The sequence below is a fragment of the Mustela nivalis genome (assembly GCF_964662115.1).
Source record: "Mustela nivalis genome assembly, chromosome: 7".
Lineage (NCBI taxonomy): Eukaryota > Metazoa > Chordata > Mammalia > Carnivora > Mustelidae > Mustela > Mustela nivalis.
In genome coordinates, this window is record NC_139026.1 from 113,706,277 (window position 1) to 113,723,151 (window position 16,875).

General features: G+C 45.2%; 1 long non-coding RNA gene across 1 annotated transcript in view; it reads right to left on the reverse strand.

The window, feature by feature from the left end:
• The window catches only part of LOC309870380, a 28,502-nt gene extending 26,332 nt beyond the window's left edge, over positions 1-2,170 (reverse strand). The window contains exon 1 of the long non-coding RNA XR_014314544.1: positions 2,138-2,170. This is a non-coding gene — a long non-coding RNA (uncharacterized lncRNA). The remainder of the gene's footprint in view (positions 1-2,137) is intronic.
• Between the last annotated feature and the right edge of the window lie 14,705 nt (positions 2,171-16,875).

Sequence of the window (16,875 nt, forward strand, 5' to 3'; positions counted from 1 at the left end):
GCCATCTCCTCTTCCAAGAACCTAACAGACAAGGTGCCAAGAAGTGTTAGGTACCAGCAGTGGTCTCAGATCTCATTCAAGAATCATGGTGAAAGGCTTTCAAATAGATTGTGGGGGAACAGGGATCCAATTAGGGGGGACCAGTTTAAGGTTTGCCTGGTCCCCTAAAAATTAATGGCACTAGAGAAGATGAGCTTTGGGAACTATAGCTTAATGGATACAATGTGTTAAAAGCTTCAGTGAGTCATGGTGGGAAGAAGCCATGAGGGCAGCAAACACAGTCTTAGATGATGTTATTAATAGCACTACAGGCTCTAGATTTCCTGTGGTGGTGTTCTTGGCAAGACCAGCCCGGCCAAAGTGGATACTCTCAACCTGGAACAGAGGGTCTTGGAGATGCCAGCATGTGAGGTATGATGAGAGGGTAAAATGATAGGAGGTGTCCTTTGGAAGGACTGACTCCTTGACTTTAAAAGGGAGAACCCAAATCTGTAGGTGAAATCTTTTTGGCTACAAAGAGGGCCAAGGCCTCCTAAGGTCAAGGTCTCCTCGTCACTTGCAAAGATGTCGAAGAACATATTCAGACTTTTCAAAGATGTCCTCATTTCATTGGTTCCCACTCTGGAATTCTATCAATAAGGTGAGAGTTCCTCTAGTTGAAAAAGAGATCTAAAAAGACTTCCCTTTCTCATGTAATTTCTGTAACCTCCAGGACACACCCACCTCCCCCTTCCAGCTCTGTAATGAAGCCACAGCTGGTGCCAATTTGTGGAACTCCTTAAAGGCTATTCTCCCTTATATACCCCCGGATCAAGTTCCCATGCTCCCTCACCTGATTTCCTGCACTCACCTCCCACCTGGTGTGTTCACACCTGCAAGTGCCTTTTACCAACCCCTTTGCCAAAAGGCAGCCAGAGTGACCTTTCAAAACCTATCAGTTCCTGGCATTTGTCTCCATAGAAATCTGCACTGATCTTCTAACAAATTCTCAGTCCTCCAAAGGCACCCATAATCCTCCCATCAGTCTCTTCATACCCCTCCAACTGACTGATGCCTGTTCTGCCCCATCTCTCTGCCCTTCAACCACACTGCCTACTTCTTCCTGTGGAGACCTCTCATGGCACCTGCCTCCAAGCACAGGTGATTCCCATTGATGGGAAGACCCTCTTCTCTCCCCCATCTCCCCACTCCTGTTACTCCCACTTATTCGTGAGCTCACAAGCCCCATGGTACACACTCTCCATGCAGCCTGCTCTCTCTTTTCTAGCACTGGCCTCCGTTTCTAGCTGTGGTTGTGTCATGGATGTCCCTCCCCAGCCAGCCTCCATGCTCTCCTTCCCTTTAGCTCCAACACCTGACACAGTGCCTGGCACGTAGTAAGCCCTGGCTAGCTTCTAAGAGCCTCACTGAGGGACTGAAAGCATTTTAAAAATTTCACCACATAGGCTCCAAACTGTAGGCAGAAAAAGCTTTGCCTGGATTGACATTTTAGAGACGTATTCGTCAAGTTGGATGTGTTCACTGACTTTACCTTGTAAAATTAAAAAAAAAAAAAAAAAAAGGACCTCTGTATCGCTTCGCATCTAACGAAGGCGCATGTATACTATTAGACCACGTTATGAGCTTAATGGAAGGAGACAAGATGTTTTCGCTAAGAAAATGTATAAGACTGTTGAGGTCAAGTGGGAGGAAACTGTCCGTTTGTTGGAGCATTGCTATCTTACTCTATCACAGCCACTCATAAAAATCTGACACGGGGTGAGTCAGAATTGTCTGTCGGAGATGAGTTAGATCTGGCTCATGTTCCTACAGACATGAAAGCCAGAAACGAAAAAGGAGGCTTTAAAAGCGTGGGTTGAGGAGGCGGTGTGGTTCACTGGGATGAGCTAAGTGCCCAGGGCCACCAGCAGACATGCGGGCCTGTGTCCTTCCTTTGTTCTGGGGTCCCTCTTGCACCATGTGGTGAGGCTGGTGGCTGGGAGCAGCTCAGGACAGGATCCGGTGGCATCTTACTTCTCCCACCCTCCTGTGGGCTCCAGTGGGCTCCAGTAGGTCCCAAGGGACAGCCTGACTTCCTTGAAAAGCCCAGTAGCACTGCTACTGCTTCAGGTGTGGGCGCGTCGCGGTGTCACTTTACCTGTGAGCAGAGGGTCCTCCAGAGAAGCCATGGGGCAGGGAGGGGCAGCAGGCGGTGGGAACGAGAACGGGACACCACGGCCTCTGGGGCTAAGCAGGAGCGTGGGAGCACAGGGGCAGCGAGTATGGTGGGTCCTGCAGTCCCCAATGGGCTGTAGCACAGCACCCTGGCGCTGTGCGCCCCTCCTTTCCGCCTGGACAATTAGCAAAGCCCCTTCTCCTGGCCGCCCCCGCCCCGCCCCCGCCCCCCTCCCTCCTGAGTCCTCTGAGAGCTCACTTCCAGCTTTGGAAATTAGCAAAGACCCTTCTCTGCGCCGGCCCCGCCCCCTCACTCCTGAGGCCTGAGCCCTGGCTGGGGTGCAGGGCTATGCCCTAGCATGCTGCCCCATTGCCAGCGCCTGCGCTGGGCAGACTCCTAGCCTGGCTCCCTGAGCGGGTGTCCACGGGCAGCCTGGCTGCGAAAAGATCATCAGTCCTAAACGCCAGCTGCACTCTTGGGTCAGTTTGCTGGCTTCCAGATTGCGCCCAAAGCCAGGAACCAGCTTCCCCAGCACAGGCCTGGGCTGAGATGCCTGCCTGGGATCTGTGTGAGCAGTCTCCTGGACTCCAGGCAGGGATGGCACTTCGACCTGGATGTTTGGGTTTTTGGTTTGTTTTTTTGGTCATTGGTTATTACATGACCTCCAGGGTAGGTGCTCCACAAAGGGAGAGAAAACAGGACGCCTGATATATACGCATATGGCCATTCTAGAAAAATAGCTTGGGGTTCTCTCGGAAACGCGGCATTGGTCCTTGCACTATGGTTTAATAGAAAAGGGATTATGCACCAAGTTACTTAAATGAGCATAGGTTGAAATCGTTTACTGAGAGTAAATATTTTAAATGGTTATATTTTAACTAAATCTATCATCAATCATAAATCTATTACACGAAGGTTACAGGCAATTTAAAAGCAAGAGCACTCTCTTCAGGGTTTTAAATAATCCCTGTCTGTCTTGGCACATGAGAATGCAAAGATAGGAAATGGTTTGTAAAAGATCATATAATAGCTTTTACTAATTCTATTTATTTGACAGACAGAGATCACAAGTAGGCAGAGAGGCAGGCAGAGAGAAAGATGGGGAAGCAGGCTCCCCGCCAAGCAGAGAGCCTGATGAAGGGCTCGATCTCAGGACCCTGAGATCATGACCTGATCCCAAGGCAGAGGCTTAACAAACTGAGCCACCCAGGCGCCCCCAGATGAAATACATTTCTGACTTAGAAACTTCAGATAGAATTTTTTTGTCCATGATGACAACTGAAGAAAATGTGTCATCCCTAAACCTAACCTTAACCCCTACCAACGCTGAAACCTAAGCTGACCTTAAAGCCCAAACTAGAACCCTGAATCCCAAACCTGGAATGGAACCCAAAGCCTGTACCTGAGCCCTGGATCCAAGCCCTGAACCACGAACCCAAACCCTAAACCAGACCTCCAAGTCATGAAACCTGAACCCAAATCTCAGCATGAAGTCAAACCCCAAATTTGACCTTGAACTTTATCCCATAAGCCCTGAGTCTTAAAGCCTAAATCATAAACTTAAAGCCCTAAACTATAACTCTGTTCCCTTGTCCTTCACTCTAAATCCTCACCCTAACACTAAACCCAAAGCCTGATTAGAACTCTGACTAAAACCTGAACCTTAACCCAAATTCAAACCCTTCACCACACTTTGCTTATGCACTTGCCATTGATGGATATTTGCAGTTTCTACCTCTTGATTCTTGTGAACATTGTTTCGGTTGGGGGCTAGGGTTAGGGTCTTGGATTAGGGTAGGGTCCAGTCTTGAGACCAAGTTGAGGTCAGAGTGTGGGTCTGCATCAGGGCCATGTTCAGTGACACTGTTTGGGTCAAGGACTGTTGTAATTCCACATTGTTTCCAATTCATTGTTCCTTAGCTATTTGGGGGGAAGTTGGGGGGTATTGGGCTCCATGCAGCTTGAATTTCCGGAATGAAATGGCATCAGCTGGACCCCAGGAGGGAGCAGGACCTTCCACTGAAGGGTGATCTTCCACAGTCCTGCACTGCCTTCCACCGCCGGCAGAGGGCGCCAGACCCCAGCTCCCGCCCTGAGCCCAGGCTGCCTGCACAGCCACAGCTGGGATTGGAGCCCCGCCTCTTCAGAACACACTGTGGAGACTTCTGGAGAATGTGGGGCGCCTCCCACCCTGACAGGACAAGCTGAGGAGGGTGTGGCTCTGCATCCACACTGACCGGACCCGTTGTGGAGGACGCGCCCACACTGCCAGCAGTCCAACCTCCTAAGGACCAGACGCTGGAGGAGGTGAGGAGAAGTCCCTGAGTGGACTGTCAAAGGGTTCGTGGTCTCAGGACCCCACAGAGAAAGGGCGCCCTGTGTAGACACTGGGGCTTCCGTCGTTTTGTGTGAGGAGACGTGGCCTCCTGCTGTGCTGTGCGAGGGGCTGTGGGGTCCCCCCTTTCTGGGCTCGGGTGCTCCTTGGTCCTTGTCTGTGTTTGTGTGCTCGCGGATTCGGTTCCTTGGGCTCCTCAGATGGTCTGCAGTCAGGGAGCGTCTGCCTTCTTCGGTGCTTGTGCTCTCCCCACCTCAGCCCTGCGGGGTCCTTCCCGTGTCCACACCCACTCCAGGCTTGCGCCGAGTCCGGAAATTCGGGAGCCAGAGTGAGGACTCTGTAGACGGTTTTGGGGAGAGTAGGTATTTTCCCAGTGTGGGTACTTCCCTGAGCACAGTGCCTCCCCATCTCCGTGTGTACCCCTCCCTGTCTGTCGTCATTGTTGCAGGGCTGTCACTTTCTTGGTTCAGGGGCCTCCCGGGTATCTTGCTGTCTTGGATGCAGGTGTAAATGAGATCGTTCTCCGAAGTCTCTTTCTGATGGTTCCTTCTGAGCACCTAGGAGTGCCACTAATTTGTGCATATTGATTTTGTTCCTTGCAAGTTCTTGAATTTATTAGTTCGATTGGCCTTAAACTCAATCTGCCAGTTATTTGACCAGCAGCATGGGTTTAATTGGGAAGAGCAGAGAATGGCAGTCTGGGCTGAGCAAGCTAAGGTCCCATCACAGGCAAGTGCGAGAAACAAAGGAGAGGAACATTATTTCATGGAGGAGGAAGAAGTTGGGAAGCGTGCTTGAAGGAAAGTCCCTTGGAGAAAGGCAGGGTGATGGAGAATTCTCACCAGCTGCGCTGCAAAGCTCCTACAAAAAGTCAGGAGATGAACCTCCAGCTTCCCCTGTGGGGCCTAAAATTGGTGAGTCTCTCCTGTGGGGGATTGCAATGTGGGGTCTGTAATGGGCACTGAGCACCAGGCGCCCCCTTCCAGCCTCCCCTTCTGGCATCCCCAGTCCACTTTACTGGGGCTTCCCTTCCTTCTTTTGCACAGTTCTAACCAGCTTGTGGTGGAACGTTGTGGAAAAACTGAAATTCCAAATCCACTGCTTCTACTGCACCTGAGATACAGGGGCCCATGATTTAATCCTCCCACGAGTCTCTTGCTAGCCCCACCTGTCCGTCACTCATTTTGAGAGTTGATATTACCAAAGTACTGTAATTCTAAACATTTCTGAATTAGCTGTATTATTTCTTTTTAGGGATGAAGTTAACTTCCAATTATATGAATTTAATATTTTGGTCATTGTTTTCTAATTTTATTGCCTTATTCTTGGAAAATATAGCCTGATATTTAACTCTAGGAATTTATTGGCATATAATTCTGGCCTAAATAATGGCCTGTTTGTGTAAATGTTCAACTTATGCTTATATACTTACTGACGACTCTTGTTTTGGGGTCAGGATGGCTACATTTATTAATAGATCAGGACTATTAGATTCTCTAAATTTTGATGTCTCTTAATTTAATCTAATTAAATTATCAGTTAATGAAAGAAGTTAAATTTTTTATGTACTACTGCATCTAAACTTATCAAAGTCTTTTGCTATAATTAGACAAGTATGTCATCCTGTTTTTATACCAAGTCTTACAGTAAAAAAAATCATACTATCTGAAATATTATTTATTTTTATTATTATTTATTTTTTTTAAAAGATTGTATTTATTGGGGTACCTGAGTTAAGTGTCTACCTATAGCTCAGGTCATAATACCCGGGTCCTGGGATAGAGCCCCGCAGGGGGTTCCCTGCTCAGTGGCGTGCTTCTCCCTCTCCCTCTGTTATTCCCTCTGCTGTGTGCATGTTTTTCTTTTCTCACTCTCTCTCAAATAAATAAGTAAAATTTAAAGATTATCTCTCTCAAATAAATAAGTCAAATTTTTTTTCTCAATGGGAGGGAGAAGCAGACTCTCCACTGAGCAGGGAGCCTGATGCAGGGCTCAATACCAGGACCCTGGGATCATCACCTGAGCTGAAGGCAGACACTTGAACCGACTAAGTCACCCAGGCACTCCAGCTGTTTATTTATTTATTTATTTTTATTATGCATATGTTTTATCTCTCTTTTCTACAAGTCTTTTTTTTTGATCTTTTTACTTTTTTCATAAAACTGAATTATTTCAAGATGACTTGGTCATCCTCTTTTCCCCAACCTCAAAGGTCATAGAGTATATTTTAACTGTTAAAATAATATTAGTATTTAAGTGCTGCCTACACAAATTAAGGCAAATTATCTGTGGTCTGTATTCCTGAAAATATTTTTTTTATTATGCCTTCCTATGCCAATGACATTTTATAAGGATCTAAATGTTTCCATTTGCGATTTTTTTTCAAGATAATAATGCTATTACTTCATTCTTTTTTATATCTGATGTTATTTAAAAAATTTCGGTCAGTCTGATTCTTGTTTCTTTATTAATGAATTATTTTTTTTCTCTCTAACACTTGTGATTTTTTTTGTGTGTCTTTGGTATGTATGCCCTAGTTTGGGATTCATAGAGTCAACTATAGTTATGAATATTTTCTTTCTTTTCTTGTATGTAAGTTTTAATCCAGTGTCTTGACTATTTTATGCTTGAGAAATAGATGTACATTAATATTCAAATATTTCTTTCCTTTTTCTTCTTTCATTTAAAAAAAGTCATTTATTTTATTTTATTTAAAAATATTTATTTATTTATTTGGAGTAGAGAGAGAGGGTCATGAAGAGTGGCTGACTATATACTTTCAATTTGGGAGGAGGTTAGGGATAGCACAAGCCTCCAAGGTATTTTATAAACAAGGTTTCCAGGACCTTGAGGGGGCTAGCTATTGTTAGGGAAAGGTCATTTATTACTATTTAGTAAAAACTCAGGGAAGAGACTCTTCTGATGTATATCAGTGGGTATCTGCTTGGGAGATGATTGCCAATGTATATCTTGAGGGCAGGGGTGGGGAGTAGAGATAAAGAAGTTTCCAAAGTAATTTTTACATGTGAAAGTAGATTTTCAGTATCCTGGGTGGTGGACTAAGAATGCTTTTTGCCCTGAGTGGATGTGTCCACATGGAAGCAGCTGAGTCCCCAGAGGAGCTTCAAGGACTTGTCAACAGGCTATGAGTAGTAAGGAAATCTAATTTCTTCTCTAGCTTTTGTTCCACACACATCACCTACATCTTACACCTCTTTTATATTGATAATTTTAATGCTTTGCTGGTATCCAGATGACTATATCCTTAAGTGACTTCTTATCTCTATTGAATCCATTACGTATTCTATCCATTGTATTCTTAATTCAACTAGATTACATATATTTAATCTATTAGTACCACTAGGTTCTTATTCTTGTTTTTATTTCAAAATCTTTCCTTATTTCCTTACATTATTTATTGGGTATATTTTAAATCCCTGAAATACTCACTTATTATATATAAGCTGTCAACCGTATTCTTATTTTGAGGTAGCTATAACTTTTTGGGCTTTAGGACATCATACCAACAATGCCAAATGATTTTCAGACAACAGCAGGATCTCCAAGAATTCAACTAAATTCTGACACTATCTACCTGAACATAGTGTAAGATTTCATCAGTTAAGGGATCAGTCCTCCAAGACTATCTCCAACCCCACCTCAGATGCCAGTCTCACTGTAGGCCCCAGGTTATTACCTGTGCTTGTGACTGAGCAACTACAGGTTGGAGGTCCCAGTGGCCTACTTCTTACGTTCTTTTAATTTGCTACGGGGACTCACAAAACTCAGAAAAATGCTTACTTTATGTTTGCCAGCTTATTAAAAGATATAATAGAAGATTTAAATCAATAGATAGATAAAGAAGTGCACAGGGCAAGGTATGGAGAATGGGCACAGAGCTTCTATTACCTTCTGTAAGACTGCCACTCTTCCTGCCTTTTCATACATTTAACAAACTAAAAGCTTTCTGAACCCAGTCCTTTCAGGTTTTCTGTGGAGGCTTCATGACATAGTCATGACTGACTAAATCATTGTCATTTGCTGATCTTATCTCCAAATCCTCTTCCCTCCCCAGATAATCCTGTATTGGGAGGAAGGGGAGGCACGTTGGGCAAAAAGTTGTGAAGGCTTTCACCAAGTGGTTGGTTCTTCAGGCAAACAGCCCTTGCCTTGAGTGAGGTCTGAAGGTCACTTCATTAACATAACAAAACACACCTCTCTCACCCTTATCACAGGAAATCCCAAGAGTTTTAGGAGCTGTGAGTCAGTATCCAAGGCTGAAAACCAAATATTCAGATGACCAAAATATATTTCTTGTAAACCACTATATTACACTACATGCTTAAGCAATTAATTATGTGATCTTTTAAACTAATATTTTTCTAAGAGTATAAACTGTTCTGGCAGTAATCTGGATTGGGGAGTGATGTATTGCCAAATTTCTGTCGTTTTAGTCCAGGAAGTCAAAGAGAAAGAACAGGAGAGCACCTTAGGGCAGGAAGTTCAAAGTAAGAATGTTGACTACTACTCCCTTTTCTTGATTTTTTTTTAAACAAGCAAATCTTCTCTTCAGAGTTGCAGTTTAAAGCCAAGAACATGCGGAATTGGGAGAAAAAATAGTTAAATTTGGAGACTTGCAGAGGTAGAATCAGAGTAGTGAAAGCCATTACAGCAACTGAACTAACTGAGGTCAGTCTTTGGTGAATCACAGAAACAGGTGGAGTTGTCAAACAAAGGAATCTTTGTTTACAACATACAAGGAGATCACAGGGAATAAGTTCCAAAGCCTTGACTGTTTGAACAGGAGAGAGATTTTTATTTAGTATTTAAGATGAATACTCAGAAGGGAGAGTTTCATTATCCCGTGTATGGTTGGTCATAAGGTTGTGGATGCATGCACATCCACATATGTATTTGTGCAATATGTATTGCATGTTCACCTGAATGAAGCTTGTATTCCACCGAGGGCAGAAACGTCAACGTTAGAATAAAGCAGAGGTAACTGTTGGACAAGGGAAAGGGACTCTGCAGGCTTCAAGAGCAGATATAAACTAGATGGGGTCTTGGGCTCATTTTCTGGGACAAGGAATGAAAGGCCTTGATTGCTTTTGAAATAGCACTAGGAGTTTTACCACTGATTTATTGTCTCAATAGCTTAGGCTATTTCCTGGTCTGGTGGTGACTGTTAGTTTTCCCATTGCCTTGTTCCCTCAAAATCCTTAAGGAGTGAGGTTTTTGCATTTCTTTTTAAGAACCTCCCAGGAAGTTTTGGAAGAAGTGTGCTTGGGAGAGTACACAGGTGGGGTATAGATCATTGAAAATAGCTGGGGACAAAAAATGATTTTCTTATGTCAGGAAAACTATATGTCATCTTAAATTTTCTGGGAACCTCTAATTCTTTCTGCTGATGTTACCAGCAGGCTTCTGAGATATTACTGATTGTTCTCTTGAACCTAAGGAAAAAGAAATATAGAAAGCAAAAGACAAAACTTTAAAATCTCTCCTCCAACTCATCAATTCACTGCAGCCACCTCTCTGTCTTTCCCTTTCTCTTTCTCTTTATCTTTCTCTCTCATTTTCTCTCTCATATACGCACAACACACGCAAATCATCTTAAAACAATTTTTAATTTTCCCTATTCCATTTTAATATACTTGAGGCATGATCATTTTCTTACTAAGTACAAGAAAAAAAAATCTAGGATTCCATCATTCTGTGTGATTCAAGTATTGAGGAATTTACTTCTAATAGCACTTATAAAAACATATTTTATTTATGTAATATTATATAATCAGGTGCCTGCATTTTTCTTATTCTCCAACTAGTGTTATTTGGCAATTAATATTTTGTCAATCAATATTCCCCCATATCTGAATGTGTGGGCAGTGAGAGATGAGTTAGAGGCAAGGATGTTGAACACTCCCAACAACTGCAGACTACATATATCTTAAGCCATGATTTTCTTTGCAAAGGTCAACATTGATAATGTTGTAGTCATACCTCCGTGTACCAGGAAAGAAGTAGCATATTTCTTGAAAGACACAGCTATCAAAGCTCCATTGAGAAACTGTAAAGATGGACAAGCGATTTCCAAATTACATATCTGATAATGGATATCTACTCTGATAATTAAAAAATGAATAAAAATAAAAAACCTTACTAATAACCAAACAGAGTATCCAATTTTACATGTGAAGGAAATAATGGAAGAGACATGTCACCAAAAGTATATGGATGGCTTAGAGGCACATGACAAATTTCTCAAAATTTAGACATTAAAGAAATACAAATTAAAATCATAATGAGACATGCTTACGTATCTATTAGAATGGCTAAAATTATAAAGGCTAATTGTACTTGGTCTGAGCTAGATTGAGAAGCAACAAAAAATCTAAACTGTTGTTGGCATATATCATGATACAACCACTTTGGAAAATAGTTTGAAAATTTTTTTAAATGCAAAATATGTTGCAGTTACACAAATAGCCATTTTACTTCTAGGCATTTAACTTTATCAGTGCACTTTGCATCCACCACCAATTGGCTGTTTTGTCACAAACTGATTAAAGCAGAACTGTCAGGTGAGGAACTTCAAAGCCAAAGCATTAAGTGCTTTGAAAAATCAGCACCTGGGAGGATTTGTCTCAGCATCTGTGATTAGAAGGCAGCAAAAAGAGACTTTGGGGACACAGTTCACCCCTTCATGAAGCAGCCATTCAGAACTTTCTCTGAAGGGCTAATGCCTAATCTTCCAAAGACCAGCAAGAACAAGCTTATGGTCTGTTAAAATCAGATTTTTAAAAGATTTTTATTTATTTATTTGAGAGAGAGAGAGAGAGTGAGAGAGAGAGCATGAGAGGGGAGAAGGTCAGAGGGAGAAGCGGACTCCCCATGAAGCTGGGAGCCTGATGCAGTCCTTGATCCTGGGACTCCAGAATCAAAATCAGTTTGATTGACTCAATACAGTCAGGGAGGACAGTCCTCAGGAGTCACAGAATGCTGGTTGCCATGAGGGAGGAGTCTTTTACAAAGTCTGGGCTCTCATAGAAGGAGTCTGAAGCACGTGTATGGAAAGCAGAGGTCAGTTCTGGATTAGAAGCTCTTTCTGAGGGGAAATGAGTAGAAGCAGGGATTAACCAGGACTTGGGCTCTGCTTTATTCAGTTCAAGTTGCTGCAACAAATGATGACGGACTGGGTGGCTGAAACAGCAAAACATGTACTATTCCTTGCAGTTCTAGAGACTGAGAAGTCCAAAAGCAAGATCCTGGGAGATCTGATATCTAGCAAGAGACTGCTTCATTATCTATAAATGCCCATATTTCTGTTGTAGACTTGCATGGATGACAGCTGGCAGAACAATCTCTCAGGTCGTTTCTCAGAAGTGCTTTTATCTCATTCACATGTGTTCCAATCTCATGACCTCACCACCTCTCAAAGCCCATACCTCCTGATGGCACTCCTTGAGGGTCAGGGCTTCAACATCTGAATTGGGACAAGACACAAACATTCAGTCCATTAGCAAGTGTTGTCATGAGGACAGCGTAGCTTATCAACTGGGTATCCCCAGGAATCCATGGGACTAGCAAAGCAGAATCTGGGGGTGTCACTGGTAGGAAAGCAGGAGTTCCCCAAGAGACAGTCCTCATAGCATTTTACAGAGACAGCAGGACCCTTGAGAAACAATAGTTTCCGTGACCCATACACCAGCCTTTATCTATGCCTGTCCTCCCTGCTGGATTCACAGCAAGCCTACTTCTTTCTTTTCCAGTACAAATGGATTTCCACTCTCTGAATCCTGATGATTTTTTGCTCTTTTGCAGTTAGTAGGTTGTCCCTCAGGATTCTGCATGTCTGGATTTGCAATCGTGGAAACTGCCAAAGGTCTAGGGACCAGCATGGCAGAACCCGGCCTCTACCACTATTGCCCAAGGTAGGGACTCTGGTCCCTTGAGCGTCCTGTGCTGCTGTCAAAGGTTTGTGTGCACTGGCTTATTGTTTTTTTTTGTTTGTTTGTTTTGTTTTTTTTTAAAGATTTTATTTATTTACTTGACAGAGAGAAACCACAAGCAGGCAGAGAGGCAGGCAGAGAGAGAGAGAGGAGGAAGCAGGCTCCCCGCTGAGCAGAGAGCCCGATGTGGGACTCAATCCCAGGACCCCGGGATCACGACCCGAGCCGAAGGCAGCGGCCCAACCACTGAGCCACCCAGGCACCCCTGTTTTTTTTTTTTTTAATGTAATTGCTTATACGTGTGTTTCATCATGCTCAAGTGGCCTTTCTGTGAAAAAGTGGCCAAGCTACACCTAGAAGTCACTGAAGAAAGTTCTAAGAACTCCTGGTTAGTATGAGGCTAGAGAGAGAGAGAAAGAGAGAAAAGAAATCTGCCTCTCTGCATTTTGCAAGTCCCTGGGCAAAATCTGTTGGCTGTGCACTCCTCACATGAAGATTCCAGGCAGGGAGACCCTCCTGAGCCTCATCTCCCTGAGTTCCTCTTCCAGGAGCAATCCCTAGTTTGAGACCAGGGTTAGCGAAAATAGAGCAGCAAAGCAGGGTCCAGAAGGAAGGACTGCCACAGACCATGGAGCACCAGGGGGACAGGCTGGTACCTCCTCACGGTTGGGGTACAAATGGGCTCAGCTCAGCAGGTATAGGGGTGCCCTTGGCCCCTCTGGTGGGCTTTGCAGTGCCCCAATCTCAGGAAGAAAAAAGGCTGGCTCAGGTGACTTATTTTTGACTGGGAAGGAGCTGACAGCAATGGAAATAAACATTAGGGAATGATGTTGGAAAGTTGGAGGGTTTGTCCTTTATATCTCAGCTTTCTCTCCTATCTTCCCTTGCTCTGTAGTGTGTTATCAAAGAAGTTTTTGGCATGATATTCCTGTTCACTTATTAACTCTTGAGCTGTGTCTTTTCTGCTGTTCAGCTCATCTGGTGAATTCTTTTACTGTAAAAAGTATCTTGCCCTTGCAAGGGCAATGGCAAGACCTGAGAAATCCCAGAGATTTCAGCTTGCCACCCAGAAGGAAACCAGGCTATTTGGAATGCTGGAAAGGGTTCAGAGTAGGGGAAATCGTCTTGGACATCTGAGACCACCCCCACATTCAGCGGTCCACTGGACACAAACCCAGACCTTGATACTGATCCTGAACCATGCTCTCAACTCAGACCCCTGTGATCCTTGCCACAGTGCTTTCAGATCAGTGCAGCCATGCCCATAGGCACAAACTCTTAAGCCTAGATTCTGTCCTGAGAGGTCTGTCCTCGACGGCCTGGCTCCAAAGCCTCAGAGATTGGGGACAGCGAGGAACACCATAGGACTCACCTGCCACCCTGAAAGGAACCATGCCATTTGGAACTCCAGAAAGGATTCAGAGGAACTGAAATCTGCATTCCTACCTCTGGACACCCCCATATTCAGCAGGCCACTGGATGCAAACCTGGAGCTTGACACTCACCCTGAACAAATCCCTCGACTGCCCCCTCCCCCAGAAAGATGGACAGAGTGCTGGCAGATCGGGCCTGCCATGTGGTGGGCCCTAACCATAACCTTTGGTTTGGTTCGGTGCTCAGGATTCTGACCCCAAAGGCCTTGCAGTAGGTGCCCTACAATTTGGGGACACATGGGCAATCCCTTCCCAACTTCTTCCTTTTCCATGAAATAATGTTCCTCTCCTTTGTTTCTCGCACTTGCCTGTGATGGGACCTTAGCTTGCTCAGCCCAGACTGCCATTCTCTGCTCTTCCCAATTAAATCCATGCTGCTTGTCAAATAACTGGCAGATTGAGTTTAAGGCCAATCGAACTAATAAATTCAAGAACTTGCAAGGAACAAAATCAATATGCACAAATTAGTGGCACTCCTTGGTGCTCAGAAAAAACCATCAAAAAGAGACTGCGGAGAACGATCTCATTTACACCTGCATCCAAGACAGCAAGATACCCGGGAGGCCCCTGAACCAAGAAGGTGACAGACCTGTCCTCTGACAGCCCTGCAACAATGACGACAGACAGGGATGGGTACACACAGAGATGGGGAGGCACTGTGCTCAGGGTAGAACCCACACTGGGAAAATACCTACTCTCCCCAAAACCGTCTACAGAGTCCTCACTCTGGCTCTCGAATTTCCGGACTCGGCGCAAGCCTGGAGTGGGTGTGGACACGGGAAGGACCCCGCAGGGCTGAGGTGGGGAGAGCACAAGCACCGAAGAAGGCAGACACTCCCTGACTGCAGACCATCTGAGGAGCCCCAGGAACCGAATTTGCGAGTACACAAACACAGACGAGGACCGAGGAGCACCTGAGCCCAGAAAGGGGGGACCCCACAGCCCCGGGCACAGCACAGCAGGAGGCCACGTCTCCTCACACAAAACGACGGAAGCCCCAGTGTCTACACAGGGCGCCCTTCCTCTGTGGGGTCCTGAGACCATGAACCCCTTGACAGTCCACTCAGCCGGCTTCTCCTCAGCTCCTCCTGCATCTGGTCCTTAGGAGGTTGGACTGCTGCCAGTGTGGGCGCGTCCTCCACAACGGGTCCAGTCAGTGTGGATGCAGAGCCACACCCTCCTCAGCTTGTCCTGTCAGGGTGGGAGGCGCCCCACATTCTCCAGAAGTCTCCACAGTGGGTCCTGAAGAGGTGGGGCTCCAATCCCAGCTGTGGCTGTGCAGGCAGCCTGGGCTCAGGGCGGGAGCTGGGTTCTGGCGCCCTCTGCAGGCAGTGGAAGGCAGTGCAGGACTGTGGGAGCTCACCCTTCAGTGGAAGGCCCTGCTCCCTCCTGGGGTCCAGCTGATGCCATTTCATTCCGGAAATTCAAGCTGCATGGAGCCCAATACCCCCCAACTTCCCCCCAAATAGCTAAGGAACAATGAATTGGAAACAATGTGGAATTACAACAGTCCTTGACCCAAACAGTGTCACTGAACATGGCCCTGATGCAGACCCACACTCTGACCTCAACTTGGTCTCAAGACTGGACCCTACCCTAATCCAAGTCCCTAACCCTAGCCCTCAACCCAAACAATGTTCACAAGAATCAAAAGGTAGAAACTGCAAATATCCATCAATGGCAAGTGCATAAGCAAAGTGTGGTGAAGGGTTTGAATTTGGGTTCAGGTTCAGGTTTTAGTCAGAGTTCTAGATCAGGCTTTGGGTTTAGTGTTACGGTGAGGATTTGGAGTGAAGGACAAGGGAACAGAGTTATAGTTTAGGGATTTAAGTTTATGATTTAGGCTTTAAGACTCAGGGCTGGGCGCCTGGGTGGCTCAGTGGGTTAAGCCGCTGCCTTCGGCTCAGGTCATGATCTCAGGGTGCTGGGATCGAGTCCCACATCGGGCTCTCTGCTCATCAGGGAGCCTGCTTCCCTCTCTCTCTCTCTGCCTGCCTCTCCATCTACTTGTGATTTCTCTCTGTCAAATAAATAAATAAAGTCTTTAAAAAAAAAAAAGACTCAGGGCTTATGGGATAAAGTTCAAGGTCAAATTTGGGGTTTGACTTCATGCTGAGATTTGGGTTCAGGTTTCATGACTTGGAGGTCAGGTTTAGGGTTTTGGTTCGTGGTTCAGGGCTTGGATCCAGGGCTCAGGTACAGGCTTTGGGTTCCATTCCAGGTTTGGGATTCAGGGTTCTAAGGTCAGCTTAGGTTTCAGCGTTGGTAGGGTTTAAGGTTAGGTTTAGGGATGACACATTTTCTTCAGTTGTCATCATGGACAAAATAATTCTATCTGAAGTTTCTAAGTCAGAAATGTATTTCATCTGGGGGCGTCTGGGTGGCTCAGTGTGTTAAGCCTCTGCCTTGGGATCAGGTCATGATCTCAGGGTCCTGGGATCAAGCCCTTCATCAGACTCTCTGCTTGACGGGGAGCCTGCTTCCCCATCTTTCTCTCTGCCTGCCTCTCTGCCTACTTGTGATTTCTCTCTGTCAAATAAATAAATAAAATCTTTAAAATAAACGACTCAGGGCTTATGGGATAAAGTTCAAGGTCAAATTTGGGGTTTGACTTCATGCTGAGATTTGGGTTCAGGTTTCATGACTTGGAGGTCAGGTTTAGGGTTTCGGTTCGTGGTTCAGGGCTTGGATCCATGGCTCAGGTACAGGCTTTGGGTTCCATTCCAGGTTTGGGATTCAGTGTTCTAAGGTCAGCTTAGGTTTCAGCGTTGGTAGGGTTTAAGGTTAGTTTTAGGGATGACACATTTTCTTCACTTGTCATCATGGACAAAAAAATTCTATCTGAAGTTTCTAAGTCAGAAATGTATTTCATCTGGGGGCGTCTGGGTGGCTCAGTGTGTTAAGCCTCTGCCTTGGGATCAGGTCATGATCTCAGGGTCCTGGGATCAAGCCCTTCATCAGACTCTCTGCTTGACGGGGAGCCTGCTTCCCCATCTTTCTCTC